The sequence below is a fragment of the Bos taurus genome, chromosome 29, assembly GCF_002263795.3.
Source record: "Bos taurus isolate L1 Dominette 01449 registration number 42190680 breed Hereford chromosome 29, ARS-UCD2.0, whole genome shotgun sequence".
Taxonomy (NCBI): Eukaryota; Metazoa; Chordata; class Mammalia; order Artiodactyla; family Bovidae; genus Bos; species Bos taurus.
Window position 1 is genome coordinate 23,742,488 of NC_037356.1, and position 24,399 is coordinate 23,766,886.

The 24,399-nt window shown below is 41.9% G+C and overlaps 1 protein-coding gene and 1 long non-coding RNA gene across 3 annotated transcripts in view; one reads left to right on the top strand and one right to left on the bottom strand.

The window, feature by feature from the left end:
- NELL1 (neural EGFL like 1) overlaps positions 1-24,399 on the bottom strand; it is a 1,045,899-nt gene that overhangs the window by 486,696 nt on the left and 534,804 nt on the right. The gene's annotated exons all lie outside the window — the stretch shown is intronic.
- LOC132344181 (uncharacterized) lies at positions 11,139-13,921 on the top strand. Its single transcript, XR_009493328.1, has 2 exons — positions 11,139-12,290; positions 13,687-13,921. It is a non-coding gene; the product is annotated as an uncharacterized lncRNA (long non-coding RNA).

Below are 24,399 nucleotides of genomic sequence, written 5' to 3' on the forward strand. Positions count from 1 at the left end.
AACACTGAATCAAAACACAAAACAGGAAGCAGTGACAGTCACAAGCTCAGAGCCCGCAGCCTGGTTTCCCCCATGCTAGTCTGAGAAGCCACTTTCTTGCCTGCATTTTGGATAAGAGTTGCTGGATGCCTGACAACTGTGCGGCCATGGCTTTATAAGAGTAAGGCACAGCCAGCCCCCAAAAGCGCGTGAACCACCCATTTCTGCTGACCACCAGCTCTCCTGCTTTTAATTCAAAAGGGCTCCTGCAGCCAGTCTCAAATCTGAGCACCCATTTCTGGGCCTCACCATGCTCCAGAGAAACTCATTCCCATGGCCACAGGAACTTTGCAAGCGCCCTGTCCTCTGCCTGAAATACTCTCATCTCCTGTCTTGGCATAGCTGATTCTTTCCAGTTCTTCAGCTCAAGGCCACCTCCTTCAAGAGGCTTTCCCTGACCACTTCATCTAACAAGGCCCTCGCCCCAAACCTAGTCACTTGTAGCTTTATCCTGTCTTGTTTTCTTTTGGTACGTATCACTAGCCAGTATTTTTTGACTTAACGTTGTCATTATCCCTACCTGAAGTTGTCATATATGCAGTAACAAAATAAATCAGTTTACCTGTCTTCTCCTATCACCTAGAATAAACTCAGTCATGGAAAATCATTGCATCATGTCCACATATTGGCACTTAGTAGGTACTCAATAAATATTTGACTAAATGAAAAAAACAAACAAGTGAATGAAAAACAGGGCTTCTGTTTTTGTTTTTTTTTTTTTTTTCCAGTTCAGTTCAGTCGCTCAGTCGTGTCCAACTCTTTGTAACTCCATGAGTTGCAGCACGCCAGGTCTCCCTGTCCATCACCATCTCCCAGAGTTCACCCAAACTCACATCCATCGATTTGGTGATGCCATCCAGCCATCTCATCTTCTGTCGTCCCCTTCTCCTTCTGCCCCCAATCCCTCCAAGCATCAGAGTCTTTTCCAATGAGTCGACTCTTTGCATGAGGTGGCCAAAGTACTGGAGTTTCAGCTTTAGCATCATTCCTTCCAAAGAAATCCCAGGGCTGATCTCCTTCAGAATGGACTGGTTGGGTCTCCTTGCAGTTTAAGGGACTCTCAAGCATCTTCTCTAACACCACAGTTCAAAAGTGTCAATTCCTTGGCGCTCAGCTTTCTTCACAGTCCAACTCTCACATCCTTACATGACTACTGGAAAAACCATAGCCTTGACTAGATGGACCTTTGTTGGCAAAGTCATATCTCTGCTTTTGAATATGCTATCTAGGTTGGTCATAACTTTCCTTCCAAGGAGTAAGCGTCTTTTAATTTCATGGCTGCAATCATCATCTGCAGTGATTTTGGAGCCCAAAAAATAAAGTCAGCCACTGTTTCCACTGTTTCCCCATCTATTTCCCATGAAGTGATGGGACCAGATGCCATGATTTAAGGCAAGTCAAGAAAGGAAATGAAAACCTACCTGCTGCAGTGGGAAAGAGTGCATTTAATACTAAGCTGTGAACTGAAAATTCCTTAACAGTCGGGCCACCCACAAAGCAAACTCCAGGGGATACAAATCTGGAGCTCTTCCACTAATGCATTAAACTCTCCCTTCCACATGTAAAACAGTCAGGCAGTGGGAACCTGCTATATACACAGGGAGCTCAGGTCTGTGCTCTCTGATAACATAGATAGGTGGGATGGGAGTGGGCGGGGAGGAAGTTATAAGGGGGAGGGGATATATATATATATATATATAATATATATGTGTGTGTGTGTGTGTGTGTGTATACACACATATAGCTGACTCAGTTGCTTATACAGCAAAAACACAACATTGTAAAGCAATTGTACTCCAATAAAAAATAAATAAATAAACAAAAAGAGTTCCCTTCCTAAGTAAAGCCTAAAGCAAAGAGTAAAAACTGGCACTGAAGTTTCAGTGTTCCTTGGTGCTCTGTTCTGTATGCTGTGGCTGGTGTGAGAAAGAGAAGGGATGGAAAAGAAGCAACGAAACCAAACAGATACACCAAGGGTCAAGTCTTCATCTCTCCATGCGCAGGATTTACATTCCAGGACTGCAGTGTAGCCCCTGACCTAAGACACTATTAAGGACATGTTATCAGAAGGCTCTATTACTAAAAGAATTTAAAAAGGAAAACTTCCTGTTCAAATTCAGAGACTTCACAAGGCTTCTGTTTGGGTAGTTTCTCTGCAGAAAGAAAAAACCTCCAGTGAAATTCTCCCTGGTCCCCAGTCCAATTTGCCAGCTCCTTATAGATGAATCAGTGTGAGAGGTGTGTGTGGGGTTGCTTCCTCTAATTAATTTTGACCGGTGAAAAGTGCACCAAAAGCCCAGAGGGAGAAGCTGAACTCATGCTGTTCATCAGCAGCTCAAGGAACTGATTGAAAGAAGACTCCAAAAGTCCGCTTAAGTGAAATCCACCAAGAGCAGCCTGTTTGACTTACAGAAGTAAAACAATCAGAGCCTGGTCCTTTCTTTCCACGCATCTATCACCTGAAGGAAGACGTGCTTTACTTGCTAAAATGCTACTATTCCCATTCTTGCAGTATCTTCCACCCGAAACACCTCTCTCCTTCTCTGTCTCCCCTCCCCCATCACCCCCACCCCACCAGCTATCTACTAAAATCCCACTACCTGTGAGATGAGGGCCAGGTGGGGCTTTATAACCTCTCAGAAGATTGCTTTCTCCATATACATAACCACAACCAACTATGGAACATCCCTTTGCTTCTACAGTGGGTTTTGTCGTTTGATGAAAGGCAACATCAAAATTTTTTTTCCAAGTAGTTTATGTGTTTATACACCTTCACAAAGAGATTTTGAGTTCTTTGGTGACAGAGATGGTGTCCAGCCCTTTCCGTATTCTTTGTTGTCATACACACTTAAAACACTTGTCTCGTGATACTGAGAAAGTAGACAGAGCCAGTTTGCCTCAAGGAGGTCCAGTAGGTATGCAGTAGGTCAGGCCCCTTGTCAATAGGGGCCTTAGTGTGAAGACTACTATTTGTACATCTCAACTCTCCATTTGGATACCCTTGCTAAGGCCAAACTAATCCGAGGCAGCTACTTTTCTAAGGGGTCAGAGAAAGGGAAAGAACATGTGGCATAAAGGCATTTAGAACCACATGCTGATCCACGTATGGAAACCAAGGGTTCTGACCGAGGAAGCCTAGGCTCCAGCTTGTACCTGAGAAGTAAAGGGAAGATGATAGTGGATTTCCCCTAGGCTGTGCCAAAGTTGGCACTTGCCAACTGCCTCTGCAAGGATTACATCACTAGCCACTGCCGCCACTGACCTTTAAAACCCTCTGAAAAGATTCAGGGTGGAAATCAGGAATGAGGCCCTCTGTGCTCTAGGAAAAAAAAAAAAAAAGCAACCTGACAGAACAAGCCTTTTGATAGCTAGATATTTTCTGGAGAGGATTTTATGAGTCCAAATTCTTGCATTTCCTCTTAATGGCACCCCACTCCAGTACTCTTGCCTGGAAAATCCCATCCATGGAAAATCCTATAGTCTGGTGGGCTATAGTCCATGGGGTCGCTAAGAGTTGGACACAACTGAGTGACTTCCCTTTCACTTTTCACTTTCACGCATTGGAGAAGGAAATGGCAACCCACTCCAGTGTTCTTGCCTGGAGAATCCCAGGGACGGGGGAGCCTGGTGGGCTGCCGTCTATGGGGTCGCACAAAGTCGGACATGACTGAAGCGACTTAGCAGCAGCAGCAGCAGCAGCAGGAAACCATTCAAATCATTAACAGTGCTACCTGCTCCTTGTAACTAGCTGCAATCCTTTGCCAAAATGTGTGGTTGACTACACAGACCCCTCTTTCACTAATACCATACATAACCCTGGCATTATCCCCTGCATCTCTGGAGCAGTTCCTCGGAGCTATCCAAAATGCTGTTTCCCAAGCTACAGTCCTCATTCTGCCTCAAATAAAGCTGAACTGACAACTTTCACACTGTGCCTTTATTTATTTATTTTTTTTCAGTCGACAACTGTAACTCCTAAGCCGGAATTTCCTTCAGCATATTCCAAGGAGTATTTATCCATGAAATGCTCCAAGAAAACAGATTTGGGGAATGCTCTACATTACATCTCCCACAGAGAGATGCAACTACTCCTTAGCAAAGGCTCTGAGAAACCTTTCAGGGAGTAAATCTATTGAGTTTTGTTCAGCTCTGCATTTCCCATACTCATTTAAGCATGCAAAACATTTTTTCCCCCAAATCTCAGCTATTAAATTCCCACAGAACTACTATTCCTCTAAGTAAAAGGTATTCTAAGTAAATTCCTTTATCACTACTTTTATAAGCCCAATCCATCATCAGGATCTCTTGGTACCATTAAGCAAGCAACAGTGCTTTTCCAGGCAGTAAGAGTTGTATTTTTCCCATTATTATCTTTCTTTACTGTTCAGAATGGATACCAGTGGCTCTCCATTTTCCATCCACCCCCATCACTCCGACCCTATTCTCATCCTTTCCTGCCCTGAGCTATGTCACCTTGGATGTTCTCTGTTGGTAGCCTTCCAGTGGGAGGGCAGGGGCAGACAGGTTGGGGTGGTTCTTCCTAGTTTGTTTTGTTTTTTATGTTTTCGTAAGAACAGCGCCAGCCCCACAATTCTGGCCGTCTCTTGCCTCTGGCATCACTGTTTCCTCCCCTCATCCCCCAGACCTAAGGATGGCAAAGTCTTCCCCTGATGCCATCAAAGAGTGTGTCACCTTGATTGTGTAGATCCTTAATCCCACCAGCTGAGCTCCACATGATTTAGTGACTAAACAACAATAACAACCCCACACAGGCCTCTGTTAAGTAACCCAATCAATCAAGCTCTGGGCATGAATTGTCCTGTTTTTTGTATGTTTGTTTGTTTTCTGGCACACCCTAATTGCTAGAGCAGGAAAGGAAACACACAGTAAGTAATTTGTCATTGTTCAGTCACTAAGTCATGTCTGGCTCTTTGTGACCCCATGGACTGTAGCACACCAGGCTTACATGGTCTTCACTATCTCCCTGAGTTTGCGCAAACTCATTACCTTTCAGTTGGTGATGCCATCCAATCATCTCATCCTCTGTAGCACCCTTCTCCTCCCACCCTCAATCTTTCCCAGCATCAGGGTCTTTTTCAATGAGTCAGCTCTTTGCATTAGGAGGCCAAAGGATTAAAGACTCACCACCAGTCCTTCCAGTGAAAATTCAGGGTTGATTTTCTTTAGGACTGACTGGTTTGATCTCCTTGTTGTCCAAGGGACTCTCAAGAGTCTTCTCCAGAAACAGTTCAAAAGCATCAATTTTTCAGAGCTCAGCCTTCTTTATGGTCCATCTCTCACATCCGTACATGACTACTGGAAAAACCATAGCTTTGACTAGATGGAACTTTGTGAGCAAAGTGATGTCTCTGTTTTTTAATATACTGTCTAGGTTTGTCATAGCTTTTCTTCCAAGGAGCAAGCATCATTTAATTTCATGGTTGCAGTCATGTCTGCAGTGATTTTGGAGTCCAGGAAAATAAAATCTGCTACTGATCCCATTTTTTTCCCCATTTCTTGCCATGAAGTAATGGGACTGGATGCCATGATCTTGTTTTTTTGAATGCTGAGTTTTTAAGCCAGCTTTTTCACTCTCTTCTTTCATCTTCATCAAGAGGCTCTTTAGTTCCTCTTCACTTTTTCCCATTAGAGTAGTGTCATCTGCATATCTGAGGTTGATATTTCTCCAGCAATCTTCATTTCAGCTTGTGCTTCACCCAGCCTGGCATTTTTGTATGACGTACTCTACACAGAATTTAAATAAGCTGGGTAACAATATACAGCCTTGACATATTTCTTTCCTAATTTTAAACCAGTTCATTGTTCTACATTTGGTTCTAACTGTTGCTTCTTGACCTGCATATAAGTTTCTTAGGAAGCAGGTAAGGTGGTCTGGTATTTCCATCTCAAGAATTTTCTACAGTTTGTTGTGATCCACACAGTCAAAGGATTTAGCATAGTCAATGAAGGAGAAGAAAATGTTTTTCTGGAATGTACTTGCTTTTTCTATGATCCAATGGATATTGGCAATTTGATCACTGGTTCCTCTGCCTTTTCTAAATCCAGCTTGTACATCTGGAAGTTCTCAGTTCGCATACTGTTGATGCCTAGCTCAAAGGATTGAAGGTTGAAGCCTACCTCGCTCTCATGTGAAATGAGCACAACTGTGCTGTAGTTTGAACACTCTTTGGCATTGCCCTTCTTTGGGATTGGAATGAAATGGACCTTTTCCAGTTCCATAGCCACTGCTGGGTTTTCCAAATTTGCTGGCATACTGAGTGCAGCATCACAACATCATCTTTTAGGGTCTGAAATAGCTCAACTGGAATTCCATCACCTCCACTAGCTTTGTTCGTAGTAATGCTTCCTAAGGCCCACTTGACTTTACACTCCAGGATGTCTAGCTGTAGGTGAGTGACCACACCATCATGATTATCCTGGTCACTAAGACCTTTTTTGTACAGTCCTGTGTATAATTGCCACCTCTTCTTAATCTCTTCTGGTTCTTTTATGCCTTGCTGTTTCTGATCTTTATTGTGCCCATCTTTGCCTGAAATGTTCCCTTGGTATCTCAGATTTTCCCAAAGAGATCTCTAGTCTTTCCCATTCTGTTGGTTTCCTCTATTTCTCTGCATTGTTCACTTAAGAAAGCTTTCTCGCCTCTCCTTGATGTGTGTATATATATATATAATTTAATCCTTACCACCTTTAATGAGAAGCATTGTTATCCCCATTATTTTGCAAATGAGTAGAATGAAACCAAAAGGCAATGGAATAGCGTACACAGCCCAAGAGAAGCAGAAGCAAGTTCAGTATGAGGGCATTCAGTCTGTCAAATACTTTCTGTGAACTCACTGATACTTTGCTTTAGGCCTCAGGCTAAACTCTGGAGATAAAGGTGAGGAAGGGAAATAAAAAGGAGAGAACAAACAGAGGTTGAGACCTCATGCTATGAAAGCAAAGTCTTTGCCCCTCGAAAGTCAATGTTGTAAAATAAGAACTGACTTACATCTGACTGCTTGTCCACCTGGTCCACCACCCTGATCCTGGTGTGGGCCCCAGGGAGCACAGCGTAGAGGGCAATGTCCACCACCAAGGCCAAAGAAGAGCCCCCACAGCCCTCTCTTTACTGCTCCTGTCCTACTCAACCCAATGAGAAACACCTCATCAAGGCCAAGTGCACTGGCTCTTGATTTGCGTCCCTGACATAATGGACATTAAGAGATGACAGCAGCCCCACCAATCTGTGTATCCAAACATTAATATTGAAATTTCTGTTCTGTCTCTGACATCTGGTTAGTATTAAGTAGTACCAGCCCCCATCTTTGTATCTTAATTGTTTGGATTAACTCTTTCCCCCCACCCCACACCAATGCCACTTCAAATGATGATAGTACTAAAAAAAAAAAAGTATGATAGTAGTAACTATGCACGGAGCCATTAGTGAGTGCTAGATACCTGACCACATTCTGAAATTAAGCACTGGGCCTCTAGATGAAGCTTGTTGAGATTTAAAACTGAATTCCAACACTTACTACTGAACAAATTATTTAATTTATCTAAGTTTTTTCATTTTAAAAATGGGATGCTACCTATTCGTAGAATTGTGTCAATTCATAGAATTCATGACAATGAAACTTGGTATTCCAAATTAAGCACTGTCTTCTGTGCCTGGCACATAAGAAATGATGATGGTTGTGGTGGTGGTGGTGGTGATGAAACACAGAACTACAATAGAACTTACAATGTACTTGCTTTTTCTCCAAGTATTTTATATGTACTCATTTAAATCATCCTAAAAACCCTGTATGGTAGGCATTGTTATTCTTTAAGTTCTGTGGCTGAGTAGACAAATTAAAATGATTTGGCCAAAGGGACATGCCAGTAATCTATGGAGTGGGCATTCCTACCAGGCCTGCCTAATTCCAGAGCCTAGATGAAGAGCATTACAGACCAGCATTTTACGGGAATCTGCCTTAATGGCCGAGTGGTAAAAGAATCTGCCTGCTATGCAGGAGATGCAGCAGATGCAAGTTCAATCCCTGGGTCAAGAAGATCCCCTGTAGGAAATAGCAACCCACTCCAGTTTTTCTTGCCTGGAGAATTCCATGGACAGAGAAGCCAGGTGGGCTACACTCCATGGGTTCGCAAAAGAGTCAGACATGACTGAGCATGCACACTCACATTGTCAAGGGAACCTCTACTTCACCTCCAGGATTTGAGGTTTGTCATCCTTTCTCTGCCTTGCTCTCCAGTCACAGCATGTTCTAATAGTGAATCCTCTCTTCGTATTTAGCACCCTGTTCAGGCCAATTCTTCAGTGACTCTCCATCTTTGGATCAAGTTTAGGTCTTGAAATGGACACGTGGGACTTCTGCCTGCTGTGACCGCTACCCTCACTTTCTGTCATAGTCCTGAACCAGCCACACTTAAAGCAGATTTCTGGGGTGAAATGGCCACTCCTCCTTGTACCTAGGAACCTCCCTGTGGGAATAAGGCCCCAGTGACACAGTAGGAAGGAAAACCACAGAGAGAGGATGTTATTGCCAACCAATAAACTGCATTTATTCTATCTTTCTACCTTGATAAACACATAGATAAATTTGACAAATCTAAAAACCTAAAGCTTTCCTTGTGTTATTTGGTAAGGTCTTACTTTCTCCATTGTACTCTGCAACACAAAAATAGATGCAGGGATGTGAACATGATTTCATATTTCACATATCTCAAATGATTCAATCAAATGCAACTCTCCTTAGATCAAATATGCAAGAAAAACAGTGTGTGTGTATGCTCAGCCAGGCCCAACTCTTTTGTGACCCCATGGACTGTAGCCCGCCAGGCTCCTCTGTCCATGGAATTTTCTAGGCAAGAATACTGGAAAGGGCTGCCATTCTCTTCTCCAGGTGATCTTCCTGACCCAGTTATTGAAACCATGTCTCCTGCATCTTCTGTGATGGCAGGGGGATTCTTTCCCACTGCTCCACATAGGAAGCCTAAGAAAAACAGTAGTTTAATTCTAATTTCCATTTAGCAGGAACTTATCCCAAAATGTTCCCTTTATCTTCCCTAGCATCATTCCCTTGGCCCATGACATGACCCACCTGAGATTCCTATGGCCCCAGTGACTCCCTTCTTCAGTGGAATGTGATGGAAACAATGACCTTAAGATCTGAGACTAGGTCATAGGAAGTCTTACAGCTTCTACCCAGGTGTCTTGGAACTTTTGCTCTTGGGACATTCCTTCTTGGAACCTAGAAGCCATCCTAGGGAAAGCCACATGGAGAAACCATTTAAAGGAAGTAGAATCAACAGTCCCACCTGAGTTTCCAGCGGACAGTCATGAGTGAGCCCCCTTGCAAACCCAGACCAGATCAATCTTCAGATGCCTGGATTAAAAACCTGCCCAGCTGAACCCAATGAACCCATGAAACCGTGAGAGATAACACTTTAAGAAATTAAGTTTAGAAGACCTTTGTATCAGAAAACTTTCTCTCTTAGGGACATAGCCTTAAATATTTACAGAAGAAATAATATACCTAGCATTTTTCATTTAATCCAGTTGAGGTGGGGGAAAGAGTTTAAATAAACTTGCCCATGTGCTGCTAATTACTAAAATTGAAAAGTTGGATCATAAAAAACAACTATACTGCTCTATCTTCCTTATAGACATCCCTATTTCTTAAACTCAGTGTCCCAGTAATGCTTCCCAGCTCTCACCATCCCTCCCATTCTCACTTGTGCTCAGATACCATTCTGAGATGTGATGCACTTTCTTCCTTTCAATCAAGACATGATGCTTTCCCCTTTCCTGCTTTTCTGAGTCCATTTCTTATTTACCTTCCTTTTTTCCAGTTTCTGCTACTGGTGACCCCATGGTCCAGCTCCCTGCTCTCTGTCCTTATACTGGTTTAGACACAGACTTTCACCTGGTCACAAAGCATCATAATTTTTTATCTTTCCAACATTCACCTTCTGCTTTATGTTGAAATAGTGATGGCTATTTCTGTCTCCTTGCAACTGTCTAGCAACCAACCTGTCTAGAAACAAGAGAATTCTTTGGAAAGAAGCATCACTTAACTGTAGCTTGGGACTCCTCAACCCCAGGGTCCACCTTGTCTGGTCTACACACCTCTATACATCTGCGGGAAGTTCAAAATTTATGCTAGATTATGTAAATCCCAACAGAGTGGGATTGAGGCACAAAATTTGAATGAATTCACTAAGCCTATGGATAGTTTTACTGTCTGAGGTGTGCCATTTTTGTTTCTTATGAAATAAGATGTTAAATTCAGCTCCTCCTTTAGTCCTTAAAAGAAGGAAAGAATGGAAAAGGAAAAGCGCTCAGAATATATGTTTGTAAAATCAGATATATTTATTTGCCTTTTAAGAGGAGGAAAGTAGATCCCTGTGAAAAACTTAACACAATCAACATGAGATCCCCTTGGTCTTACAAGTCCTCTGGCCACGCTACCAGTGTGGATTTTCTGCTATTCATCCCAACACCCCATCATATCACTGGCTATTATCTCCCCTCCAGTCTCCTTTCTCATTTTCCATCAACTCCAAATGTTGCTTTACTTCCATGGTCTACTACTCTATTCCTTCTTTTCCCTCAATTCCACTTATTCAGTTTATTGAAATCTTTTTCTAAGCAAAAATCCTTCTCTAAGAGGAATTCTCTGGCCAGCTCTTAAGATAATAAAAATTTTGCCCTGCTATACAATGTTTATTCAAAACTGTCCTCAAGCTCCAGTGAGCTGGGGCAAAGTAATCTTCAACTCTGGTCCTTAATGGCCAAATACAGACTCAAGAAGACAGCTGGTAAGGGCATAAAGAGGGAGTCTGATGTGGAAACACATGCCCACAAGCCATTCTATACATCCTTACCCAGACCCTCCAGTTCAGCCTGCATCCCACTCAAGGTGCCCTTTTGAAAATGTGTGTTCATTGGTCTATATCTCAACCTCATTTTACTTACATATAACTCAGGACCCAGAAGGAACCACAGTTGACTCAGATGCTGGAGACGGTTTTATTTACACAGTACTATGTTCCTTTGCCATGGGGCCTATGTATCAGTTAGGATTAGTCTTCAACAACAAAAACCAGTGACTTGATTTTGAAGGCTTAAATACTGAAGCTTTTTTCTCTCTCATTTAAAGCGATTCAGAGGCAGGCAGTCCAAGAGCAGATGATATGCTGGTTCCAGGGTCTGCAGCATCCGAGCTCCTTCACTGTATCCAATTCCAGGTGGGAAAGACACGATGCAAGGGAAAGGCTGATGAAACAGACTCTGGGCTGAACTTCCAAAAACAATTCCTCAAAGCACACTCCAGAATTGTAACTCCAGGGAGGATGCTGCCTCTGCTGCAATGAGGAGGCTATAGAATAAGAGAGCTGCCACCATTCCAGAACAACTTCAGCTCTGCCAGAATAAGGAAGGTGTTAAATCGGAAAGGCTTCAGGAAAAGCTGGAAGCTGACACCACTGCCTCTGCCGTGATTTAAACCAGCAATTTAGTTACTGATCAAAGCCTCCAAGAATTCATCTGTTTGAGCAACCCTCAATCGTACTTGGTCATGCTTGGGACCCTGACAATAAGGGAATTTGGGAAATGTAGATCCTAGCAAACCAGCCAACATAAAAGAGGAAGGCATTTTGTGGGGTTGAACGGCTGTTGAGACAAACCACTGTCTACCATCTACAGTCCATCACCACTCAATCCATTTTTATTGAGAGGAGTGGAAAGACTCATCCTAATACGACATCTTCTGCTGACCAGCAGATAGTCTCAGCTGGCAGCATTTGAAAGGACGGAAATGAGAAACAGGACTAGAATCTGGTTTCAGAATATTTAACCTTTGAGACATGGCTATATTAAAAAGTGACTGGAGAGATACAGAAACAAAAAGAAGAGAGAAGGAAACACGAAATGGTGTGGACACCACTGGCTTCTGCATTGCTAGAGGCTGTGAATTTGCCCTCTGCTCTAAGCTACCGTTCTGCTTCTTTTATCACCTCCCTTATCATTTCTACTTGGATTTATGAGGTTCAAACACTACTATCCATTTATCTTCACAGATTTCTTATTCAAAATGCACTGAAGCAGAATTTATCTCCACCACATCTCTATGCAGTAGGGAGGGGCTGGTTTTTATTATCTGAGGCACAAAGAGGTTAACTGGCTCACCCAAGGTCACACAATGAAACACAAGGATAAAACACCACCAGGGAAAGCCAACGCAATGGTATGTGTGTCCAAAAGAAACCCTCCAGCTCTCAATGCAGAGAGAAAACCTACACTTTGAGAGGGAGGGCAGAGGTAGCTCCAGACTGTGTCCTGAAGGCACAATTAACTGAGTGTCAAGGATTAAAATTTTTCTAGTGAGATTTTTGTACCTTCTGAGCTTTGAGATCTCAAATTGGATTTTCAAGATCAGTTAGTTTAATCAAGCAAGATTTTTCTCTGTAAATGCATTATGTGCGCCTGCAATGGAAGTGTGTGTGGGCGCAAGATGGAATAAAATTTAGTCTCCAATTTCTCAAAACAATCAAATTGACCATTTTTCATCTGTGAAAACTAAATCTTCCAAAGCACTGTTTCCTTCTCTCTTGGGATGTAGGTAACTACTTTGCAAGGTCTATAAAAAAAATATAGCTATTCATGTATTTTCTCCAATGTCAATAACAGAAAATTCCGATGCATAATCTGGAAAAAAAAACTTATTCAGTCAAGATCTAGGTCACCTGTGTAACCTTAGAATAAGTTAACTTCTCTAGGCCTCAGTTTTTCATTCTTATAATAAGGAGGATAGCTCTATGATCACTAATCTCCCTTTGAACCTAAAAGTCTCCAAATCAATACTTACAGAATTATAGAGGAACAGTTTCACTAAAGAGCTGGCAATTTACTATAAATATTAATCTAAACAATTTAAATTCTCCTTTCTCTGTTTTATAAAAAATAACCTAAACAGGAAATAAATAATTGGATACATTTTACCATATGACAGCTTTAGGAGCTGGGGTTAACCTTAGGGTTAATTAACTGTAGACTTTCAGCACTATGGCTAAATCCCGGTCCAAAGCTGATGGTGGTCAAAAGAAACAACTATCCTAATACTCTTCCTAATACTTCTGTGTATTGAAATAACAATAAAAAGCAACTTGAACATCAAGTATTTAACCCAATGTGTCTAAAAGTTCCAAGTATTTTAGACACGTGGTCTCATTAAACCCTTACGTCCATGTTCCCACTTCATGCCATATAGCACGAGTCCAATTCCATACTTAATTCCTCCAAAAGGCCTAGACTTTGTGAAATAAGTGGTTTTGTCTTTTTCCAAAGGCTTTGTTTTCTCTCTTTATCCATTTGCTTGACTCTCAACAATATCCTGATTTTCATTGAGGTACCATATCTCACACACACACACACACACACACACACACACAAGGAGTTTTGGGGAACACCAAGTCCAACCTAGGCTCTTGAGACGAGCCTGTGACTAAAGCTAAGCTAATCACCATATCGCTGGCCAGCGTTCAGTGCAAGAGCGGATATGTGAGCTGGGGGCTTCTGGAAAAGAGGCTTCCTAGCACTTCTGAGGGCGTTTCTTGGAGACAACCCTCTCTCTGTGTCCTTAGATGTAAAGAAAGTGTGCTATGCACCCACCTTGGAATCATGATGACATAATGAGATCCCAGGACGGTGACCAAGAAGTTGAAATCAGAGAAGTCAGAGCAGAGAGAAGGCCAAGAAAAGGAAAGGAACCAGGTCTTTGATGGCATCCCTGTGTTGCTGTGACAAACCAGCCCCCCAAATTGCTTGACCCTGGCGTTATATGAGTATGAATCAATAAATCCCTCTTATGGCTTAGTCTACTTTGAGCTGGACTTTTTGTTACTACTTACAACTGAATACATCTTTAGTATCTACCACAGCACATAGACTACTCAATGGTGACAGTTATTGCTCACTTCAAATTATCAAATATTTATCAAGTACCTCCTATAAGCCAGACACTTTCTTAGCTGCCAGTATACAGCACTGAGATAAACTGACAAAAATCCTAACCCTAATGGAGCTTATATTCTAGTGGGATAACCAGACCATAAAGGTAACTGAGTGAAATGTATAGTGTGGTGGATAGTGATACACACTGGGGAGGAAAAGGATAATGGAGAAGGGGAAAAGGAAATATCAACAGGGACCGAAATTTCTGAAAGTAGCCCAGGGAACTTTATAGAGATAAAGATTTTGGATAGAGGCCTGAAGTAAGTGAAGGAGTGAACCAGGAAGATGTCAGAGGGAAGTACATTTTAGGCAGAGGAGAGCAAAGGCCCTAAATCCAGATGGGGACTGAATTGATAGTATCAGGTCAGCCCTCATTGGTCATGAGGGCACATTTGGAAAATAGCAGCTGAGAAAATGTATGAAACCGATCTATTACTTCCTAAAGAAGTTCTGGAAGGACTAATGTTGAAGCTGAAACTCCAATACTTTGGCCACCTCATGCAAAGAGTTGACTCATTGGAAAAGACCCTGATGCTGGGAGGGACTGGGGGCAGGAGGAGAAGAGGATGACAGAGGATGAGATGGTTGAATGGCATCACCAACTCAATGGACATGAGTTTGGGTAAATTCCGGGAGTTGGTGATGGACAGGAAGGCCTTGCGTGCTGCGGTTCATGGGGTCACAAAGAGCCAGACACGACTGAGCAACTGAACTGAAAGAAGGTCCTGTCCCCTATCTTAAGACAGTATTCTAAAGGGTAGAGGTAGGATGGGCTAGTTCTTTTCAGATTCAGTAAGTGATATCCCCACCCTGGGTTTCCCAGGGTGTTCAGCGGTAACGACCTGCCTGCCAATGCAGTAGACACAGGTTCGATCCCTGGGTTGGGTTGATCCCCTGGAGAAGGAAATGGCTACCCTCTCCCAGGGATTTTGCCGGGAAAATCTCATGGACAGAAGAGCTGGGCAGGCTACAGTCCATGGGGTCACAAGAGAGTCAGACATAACTCAGCAACTAAAAAACAACATCCTCATACCACCTAAAGGAGATAATTCACTAAAACTCCTTTAGAAGCACAAACCCTCAGTATTTATGACTTCTATTATTTTTACAGAATTAATCCAGTGAGGACAGTGGTTGACCATATTATCATTAGTCAACTGAAACAGAGTCAAGTACTACCTAGAATATGATACATAGTGATTGAAGAGCCCTGACCTAAGACCACACAAAGAGACCTCCTTGCACTGATGTATTGCCAAGAAGAAGGACCCTTCCATTGGCCACGCTTTCAGAGACCATCATACCTACCTAATGACAGTACATAACATTTTAGACTTTGTTGTTTGAATGTGATTTTGACAGTGCTGAGCATGCATTGAGATTAACCCTGCCTATTCGTGGTTGAATTTCAAATTTCCTATGGTGACATCCTAAACTCAACATGTCCCAAGAAGCATTCACATCTCATTTTTAATATTTTTACAACAAGGTAGAGGGCAGATTTTTGTTTTCAAGAGAAAATTTCACAACAGGCTCTCTACCCAAAACAACATTTAGGTCAAAACAAACTGTATACTCACTTTTAGCTCTCCTGATGATGTGTTTCTGGGTAATAGATGATATGCCTCTGCTTTTGCTCTTGCAGAGAAGCAGAATCTCTTTACAAATGCACAGGCTATCACCATAGAAATGAACATGAGGTAATAAATATATCATTCTGAGTGCCATCATATCTGGTAGGTGGGTAATGATAGCACTTTGCATTTAGAATCATTTTGGTGATTTACAAGACATTAACTTAGTAAGCCTCTTAATGCCCTAGGGAGGAGAAGGCTGGTTTTATACCAGTTTTACAGATGGGGAGACTGAGAGAGCAATTATGAGGTTTCCCCAAGAGCACAGAGGGAATAAGAATTAAATGCCACTCATGCAGAGCTTCCAGTTTCAGATTTAGTTGCTTTAACCACACCATCAGGCTCCCTCCGACCTCACACAGCAAAACACCTTCGCAAAACAAAATGCTGACAAATGTGACTGAGCAATAAAGTGAATACTATATTTCAAACGTCCCTCCGGCGGGGGTGGGGGGGGGAACCTCCCATTTCTATTGATATAAAGTAGAACTGCTTTTTCTGGTCTGTGATAGAGAGGATGGAATGTACGCTGCAGAAAGTGTACTGAAAGAAAAGATGGTTTTAGTGCACAGCCAGGCACTGATCTCCACAAGCATGGCTTTCATACTAGACCCCTCTGCCTGGCTCTGGCTTCTAACTCCTTCCAGTTGTACCATCAGCTTCCAAGCTCTCCCACGAAGCCAGCTCCTTTGTCTGTACTCTGCCTGCCCACAATGATGCCTGCCTCTTGAGCATCTTCAACCTCCTCCTCACATATAACCTGCAAATGTTGTTCATCCTAAAAGTCAACTTGAGGCAGACAAGTATCTTTCTTTGTCTTCATTATTTGAAAATCATTTCCACTTTACTTTTTAAGCATTTTATTTTGCACAGGGGTACAGTCGATTAACAATGTTGTAAGAGTTTCCGGTGAACAGTGAAGGGACTCAGCCATATGTATACATACACCCATTTTCCCCCCAAATCTGCTCCCATCCAGTCTGCCACATAACATTGATCAGAGTTCCATGTGCAATTCAGTAGGTCCTTGATGGCTATACATTTTAAATATAGTAGAGAGTACATATCCATCCTAAACTCCTTAACTCCATTCCCCCCATCTGTCCCCACTCCCCACCCCCAGCAACCACAAGTTCAGTCTCTAAATCTGTGAGCCTCTTTTTGTTTTGTAAGTAAGTTCATTTGTATCATTTCTTTTTAGATTTCACACATAAAGGATGTCCTACAATATGCTTCCTTCTCTCACTATCTTTCACTTGAACTGGCTGTCCCTTTTCCCTACCATTCTTTCTAACCACTTGACTGCCAAAAGCCTCCATATTACCATCACTGTCCAACTTTCTATCAAAACGTCTCTTTTTAAATCCTGTTACTGGAGATGGCAGTGATTTTGTTCTTTGGAAGATTGCCAATGACTTTCTTCTTTTCAAATATAATGGAATTTTCCATTATCTTCTCCGCCCCCTCCATCCCCCCGCAAGACTCTGGAGGATCTTCCAGAAATACTGCCAACCACCAACACTTTCATTCTTTTATTTCCATTTTATAATTGCTTAATTTTACTGCCACATTTACTACTGTGTCCCTTCACAACCAACGGCCTTCGTATGGGGTTCTCCTCTATGTCCCTGGCCATACACACTTTTCTCTGTACACTTTCTTATATCCCTGTCCTCTTACCTGTAGCAGGTATGAGTCACATCTCTACCTCAAATACCTAACTCTCACATATAATCCAGTTTGATATTTCTATCAACAAAGTGAATAAGGTGAATACACTTTATAAGAAGGGAGGAGATTTGTTTCCTTTCCTCTATATGTCTCACTCATCTTTCTAAAAGTAGGACATACCAATCAAGTTACTGTCCAAGGTGTTAATTGGTCTGTGTTAATTGCAGGTAGAATTATATATCTAAAGATAGTCCCAGTCAACTTGCCTTCTTGTCTTTACCTCTTTACTGGTGAGCAATGGACATTTTTGTCCATAAAGGAGAGTTGGAGATATAATTGGATATTGACTGGTGAAGAAGATGGCTTCACTTCAGCTTGTGGTTAAATTGCCCAGTTGCACAATTAAATTGCCCTGGTGCACAATTACCTGCACTGAAGAAAATGGGCACTAAGAGATGATGACAACGTGATGATAGGACTACAAGCAGTGGAAGAACTTGTAGTCATTGTCATCATCATCTGTGAGTTTTCACTGGCCACTCCTGACTCCTGATTTAGTATCATCCAACACCATTTTGCTTTAATAAATCCTGCTGACCAAACATGACTCAATAAATATTATGTTGTTACGACAAATGTGACCCATACTGTTCGAATCCAGGATGACTCATTTTTTCCAACACTGCCATTTCCATTCATGGAAATGCCATCTTTCTACTGTCACAAAGTCCAAACACTAGAATTTTTCAATCATTTTCTTCCCTTTAATCTCCTTTATCCAACCTGCCACCAAGGCCACCAGCTTCATCCAGGCTTTGATGAACAAGTTTACTGTGCAATCCACAAACTAGTCTCTGAGCATTTAATCCCTCTTCTTCCCAGGCATGCTACTCCCAGATCGATCATCTAAATACCCAGTTCAGGAGTTTATAATGGCTCCTGATTACCTAATTATGGCTAACCTACTCTGGGAGACTTATACGCCCTGTACACATAGTTCCTCAAAACTTTCTGGACATTCTTCCTAAATCTAACTAAATGAAACCATGAGCCATGCCGTGTAGGGCCACCCAAGATAAGACGGGTCAAGGTGGAGAGTTCTGACAAAACGTGGTCCACTGAAGAAGGAAATGGCAAACCACTTCAGTATTCTTGCCTTGAGAATCCCATAAACAGTATGAAAAGGCAAAAAGATATGACACTGAAAAATGAACTCCCCAGGTCAGTAGGTGCCCAATATGCTACTGGAGATCAGTGGAGAACAAACTCCAGAAAGAATGAAGAGACAGAGCCAAAGCAAAAACAATACCCTGTTGTGGATGTGACTGGTGATGGAAGTAAAATCTGATGTTGTAAAGAGCAATATTGCATAGGAACCTGGAATATAACATCCATGAATCAAGGCAAATTGGAAGTGGTCAAATAGGAGACAGCAAGAGTGAACATCGACATTTTAGGAATCAGTGAACTAAAATGGACTGGAATGGGTGAACTTAACTCAGATGACCATTGTATCTACTACTATGGGCAGGAATCCCTTAGAAGAAATGGAGTAGCCCTCATAGTCAACAAGAGTCCAAAATGCAGTACTTGGACACAATCTCAAAAAAGACAGAATGATCTCTTTTCATTTCCAAGGCAAACCATTCAGTATCACAGTAATCCAAGTCTATGCCCTGATCAGTAACGCTGAAGAAGCTGAACAGTTCTATGAAGACATATAACACCTTCCAGAACTAACACTCAAAAAAGATGTCCTTTTCATTATAGGGGACTGGAATGCAAAAGTAGGAAATCAAGAAACACCTGGAGGAACAGGCAAATTTGGCTTTGGAGTACAGAATGAAGCAGTGCAAAGGCTAACAGAATTTTTCCAAGAGAATTCACTGGTCATAGCAAACACCCTCTTCCAGCAACACAAGAGGAGCAGACTCTAACATGGACATCACCATATGGTCAATACTGAAATTAGATTGATTATATTCTTTGCAGCCAAAGATGGAGAAACTCTATACAGTCAGCAAAAACAAGACCGGGAGCTGACTGTGGCTCAGATCATGAACTTATTATTGCGAAATTCAGATTTAAATTGAAGAAAGTAGGGAAAACCACTAGACCATTCAGTTATGACCTAAATAAAATCCCTTACAACTATACAGTGGAAGTGACAAAGAGATTCAAGGGATTTTATCTGATAGAGAGAGTGCATGAAGAATATGGATGGTGGTTTGTGACATTGTACAGGAGGCAGTGATCAAGACCATCCCCAATAAAAAGAAATGCAAAAAGGCAAAATGGTTGTCTGAGGAGGCCTTACAAACAGCTATGAAAAGAAGAGAAGCAAAAGCAAAGGAGAAAAGGAAAGATATACCTATTTTAATGCAGAGTTCCAAAGAATAGCAAGGAGAGATAAGGAAGCCTTCCTCAGTGATCAATGCAAAGAAATAGAGGAAAACAATACAATGGGAAAGACTAAAGATCTCTTCAAGAAAATTAGAGATACCAAGGGAACATTTCATGCAAAGATGGGCTCAATAAAGGACAGAAATGGTATGGACCTAACAGAAGCAGAAGATATTAAGAAGAGGTGGAAAGAATATCCAGAAGAACTATACAAAAAAGATCTTCATCCTAGAAAACCACAATGTAATGATCACTCACCTAGAGCCAGACAACCTGGAATGTGAAGTCAAGTGGGCCTTAGAGAGCATCACTATGAACAAAGCTAGTGGAGGTGATGGAATTCCAGTTGAGCTATTTCAAATCCTAAAAGATGATGCTGTGAGAGTGCTGCGCTGAATACGCCAGCATATTTGGAAAATTCAGCAGTGGCCACAAGAACGGAAAAGGTCAGTTTTCATTCCAGTCCCGAAGAAAGGCAATGCCAAAGAATGTTTAAACTACTGCACAATTGCACTCATCTCACAAACTACCAAAGTAGTGTTCAAAATTCTCCAAGTGAGGCTTCAATAGTACATGAACTGAGAACTTCCAGATGTTCAAGCTGGATTTAGAAAAAGCAGAGGAACCAGAGATCAAACTACCAACATCCATTGGATCATAAAAAAGCAAGAGAGTTCCAGAAAAACATCTACTTCTGCTTTATGGACTATGCCAAAGCCTTTGACTGTGTAGATCACAACAAACTGTGGAAAATTCTTAAAGAGATTGAAATACCAGACCACTTTATTTGCCTCCTAAAGAATCTGTATGCAGGTCAAGAAGCAACAGTTAGAACTAGACATGGAATAACAAACTGGTTCCAAATTGGGAAAGGAGTATGTCAAGGGTGTATATTGTCACCCTGCTTATTTAACTTATATCCACAGTACACCATATGAAATATCAGGCTGGATGAAGCACAAGCTGGAATCAAGATTGCCAGAAGAAATATCAATAACCTCAGATATGCAGATGACACCACCTTTATGGCAGAAAGCAAAGAAAAAATATTGAGCCTCTTGATGAAAGTTTAAGAAGAGAGTGAAAAAGTTGGCTTAAAACTCAACATTCAGAAAATGAAGATCATGGCATCTGGTCCCATCATCCCATCACTTCATGGCAAACAAATGGGGAAACAATGGAAACAATGACAGACTTTATTTTCTTGGGCTCCAAAATCACTGCAGATGATGATTGCAGCCATGAAATTAAATGACACTTGCTCCTTGGACGAAAAGCTATGACCAACCTAGACAACGTATTAAAAATCAGAGACATTACTTTGCTGACAAAGGTCCATCCAGTCAAAGCTATGGTTTTTCCAGGAGTCACGTATGGATGTGAGAGCTGGACCATAAAGAAAGGTGAGTGCCAAAGAATTGATGCTTTTGAGCTGTGGTGTTGGAGAAGACTCTTTCGAGTCTGTTGGACTGCAAGGAAATCAAATCAGTCAACTCTAAAGGAAATCAATCTTGAATTTTCATTGAAGGACTGATGCTGAAGCTGAAGCTCCAATACTTTGACCACCTGATGTGAAGATCCAACTCATTAGAAAAGACTCTCATGCTGGGAAAGATTGAAAACAGGAGGAGAAGGGGACAGCAGAGGATGAGATGGTTGGATGGCATCTACGACTTGATGGTCATGAGTCTGAGCAAGCTCCAGGAGTCAGTGATAGACAGCGAAGCCTGGCGTGCTGCTGTCCATGGGGTCGTAAAGAGTCAGACACGACTGAGTGACCGAACTAACTGAACAGTACACTTGGGGACCATGACAATATGACAACATCAGTTCTGTGCATTTGAAACACATAGTCTTTACCTTTCTTCTAGCTACAAGAACAAAACCAACTGACTGCAAAGCCCCAAAGACCATGCCCCCGACTAAAAATACAAAATACTGACCTTTCAAAACCCTGTGCCTGTTTAGGGACCAATCATGTAATATATTTGTCTTCAGCTTTAAAAAGTCAGGGCTGCAACATTCTTTTCTGAATTGTTTATCAACAACAGGGGACATGAAATACCACAGATGTAAAAATAAAGAAAAAAAGCAAGGCTCTTTCAGCTCCCTGGTTGCTTAGAGATATTTTCTGGCCCAGACTCTAGAGTTGTCACATTTATCCTGTGGAATTAAATGTGGAGACCTTGTTAACAGTAAGCAGACATGAGAACTGAATTCCCTGCATGCTGTGTTCAAATGCCCCTTCATGAACTCTATTCCTCTAAAGGAGTATTGTCCTAGTAATGGCTAGGGCCATTAAAGCTTTGGCTTCTACTTAAAGAAAAAACACAGTCAGTCACTCCCCTTTTATCCAGTGGCCCAAATTCTATCATCTTTAAGTCTTGAGAAGAGAGTCGTGACTCAGAGGTTATGGAAGAATTCTCTGCAGCATATAATGGCCATGACACCCATGTACTTGATTCCACCATAAAATACTAGAGACACTCAGAGGGTAGAGAAGAGCCAATGGGAGTTAACTGATATAACATGCCTGCTTATCTCATCCTGAGTCGTGGAGGAGATGACTGTTCTGCTCATCCATTGTTTCCACAGAGTGGAACCTTGTTTATTCCAGGGATCACTGAGGCTTACTCCCCTCACTGCTCTCATGTCTTTGATTATTTGCCCCTCATCTATGAGCCCTTTCCAGACCACCCCACATAAAACTGCACCACTGCCCAACCTTGCACATTCATCTCCTTCCTTCACTTTATTTCTCCCCATAGTCCCACCATCTGACATTCTATATAGCCCTGCCCTGTCACTAAGTCATGTCCAACTCTTTGCAACCCAGTGGACTGTAGCCTACCAGGCTCCTCTGTCCATGGGATTTTCCAGGCAATAGTCCTGGAGTGGATTGCCATTTCCTTCTCCAGGGATCTTCCCAACCCAGGGATCGAACCCGGGTCTCCCGCATTGTAGACAGATGCTTTGCCATCTGAGCCATCAGGGAAGTCCCATCGACATTCTATAGAGTTCCTGTTTATTGTTTGACTCCACCCAACTAGGGCTTCCCAGGTGGCACTAGTGGTAAAGAAACCACCTGCTAATGCAGGTAGATGTTAGACATGGGTTCGATCCCTGAGTTGGGAAGATCCCCTGGAGGAGGGCATGGCAACCCACTCCAGTATTCTTGCCTGGAGAATCCCATGGACAGAGGAGCCTGGCAGGCTACAGTCCACTGGGTCACATGGTCGGACACAACTAAAGTGACTTAGCACACACACCACCCAACGAGAAAGAAAGCTCCACTGATAGCTAGGCCTTTTCTGTTTTATTTACTAATGTACCTACGGCATCCAGAATGATACCTGATGCTCAGTAGATTTCTCAATTAATAACTGTTTAATGACTAAAACAATGATTGAATAAATCACTGACAAAAACAGAATTCCGTGTCCAATATGTTAAAGAAGCAAGGAAAAGCATGGCAAATGTTATTTCTGCTGCTGCTAAGTCACTTCAGTTGTGTCCGACTCTGTGTGACTCCATGGACAGCAGCCCATCAGGCTCCCCTGTCCCTGGGATTCTCCAGGCAAGAACACTGGAGTGGGTTGCCATTTCCTTCTCCAATGTATGAAAGTAAAAGTGAAAGTAAAGTCGCTCAGTCATGTCTGACTCTTCGCAACCCCATGGACTGCAGCCCACCAGGCTCCTCCGTCCATGGGATTTTCCAGGCAAGAGTACTGGAGTGGGGTTCCATCGCCTTCTCAATGTTATTTCTAGAGTTTACTCAATAACAGGATGAGATCTGTCTCCAGTGGCATTTTTTTCCCAACTCTTTTTTTTATTGTGGTAAAGTACATATAACATAAAATTTGCCATTATAGCCATTTGAAGTGTACAGTTTAGGGGTATTAAGCATTACATTCACGTTTTTGTGTAATCACTACTATCCAGCTCCAGAACTCTTTTTATCTTGTAAAAACTGAGCCTAAATACCCACTGAACAAGAACTCCCCAGCCTGTAACAACCACCATCTTACTTTCTGTCTCTATGAATTTTGTAACTTGAGATTCAACATACAGTGGAATCGTTTTGTATTCGTCTTTTTGAGTCTGGCTTATTTCACCTAGTATAGTATTCTCTATGGTTCATCCACGTTGTTTCTGTCAGAATGTCCCTCCTTTTTAAGGCTGAATGGCACCCCATGGGATGCATAGACTTCATTCTCCTTATTCATTTATCTGTTGAGGGACAGTCAGGTTGCTTTCTCATTTTAGCTAATGTAACTAATGCCGCTCACTATAAACATGTGGGCACAAATATCCCTTCAAGACCCTGCTTTCAATTATTTGGGGTATAAACTCAAAAGTGGAATGGTTAGATCCTATGATTTTTAAATCTATTTTTAATTTCTTGAGGGACTATCAAACTGGTTTCTACACTGGCCACACCATTTTACATTCTCCCTGACAGTATACAAGATTTCCAAATTTCTCTATATTCTCACCAGTACTTGTTTATTTCTTTTTTAAGTCACTTTTGACCTTTCACCCCTCGTTAAAACTATCATTTGTGCAGGTCATCAGTAAATAACAACACATATTAATGAAGCAAATGTGAATAGGAAAGAAAAATGAAATGAAATA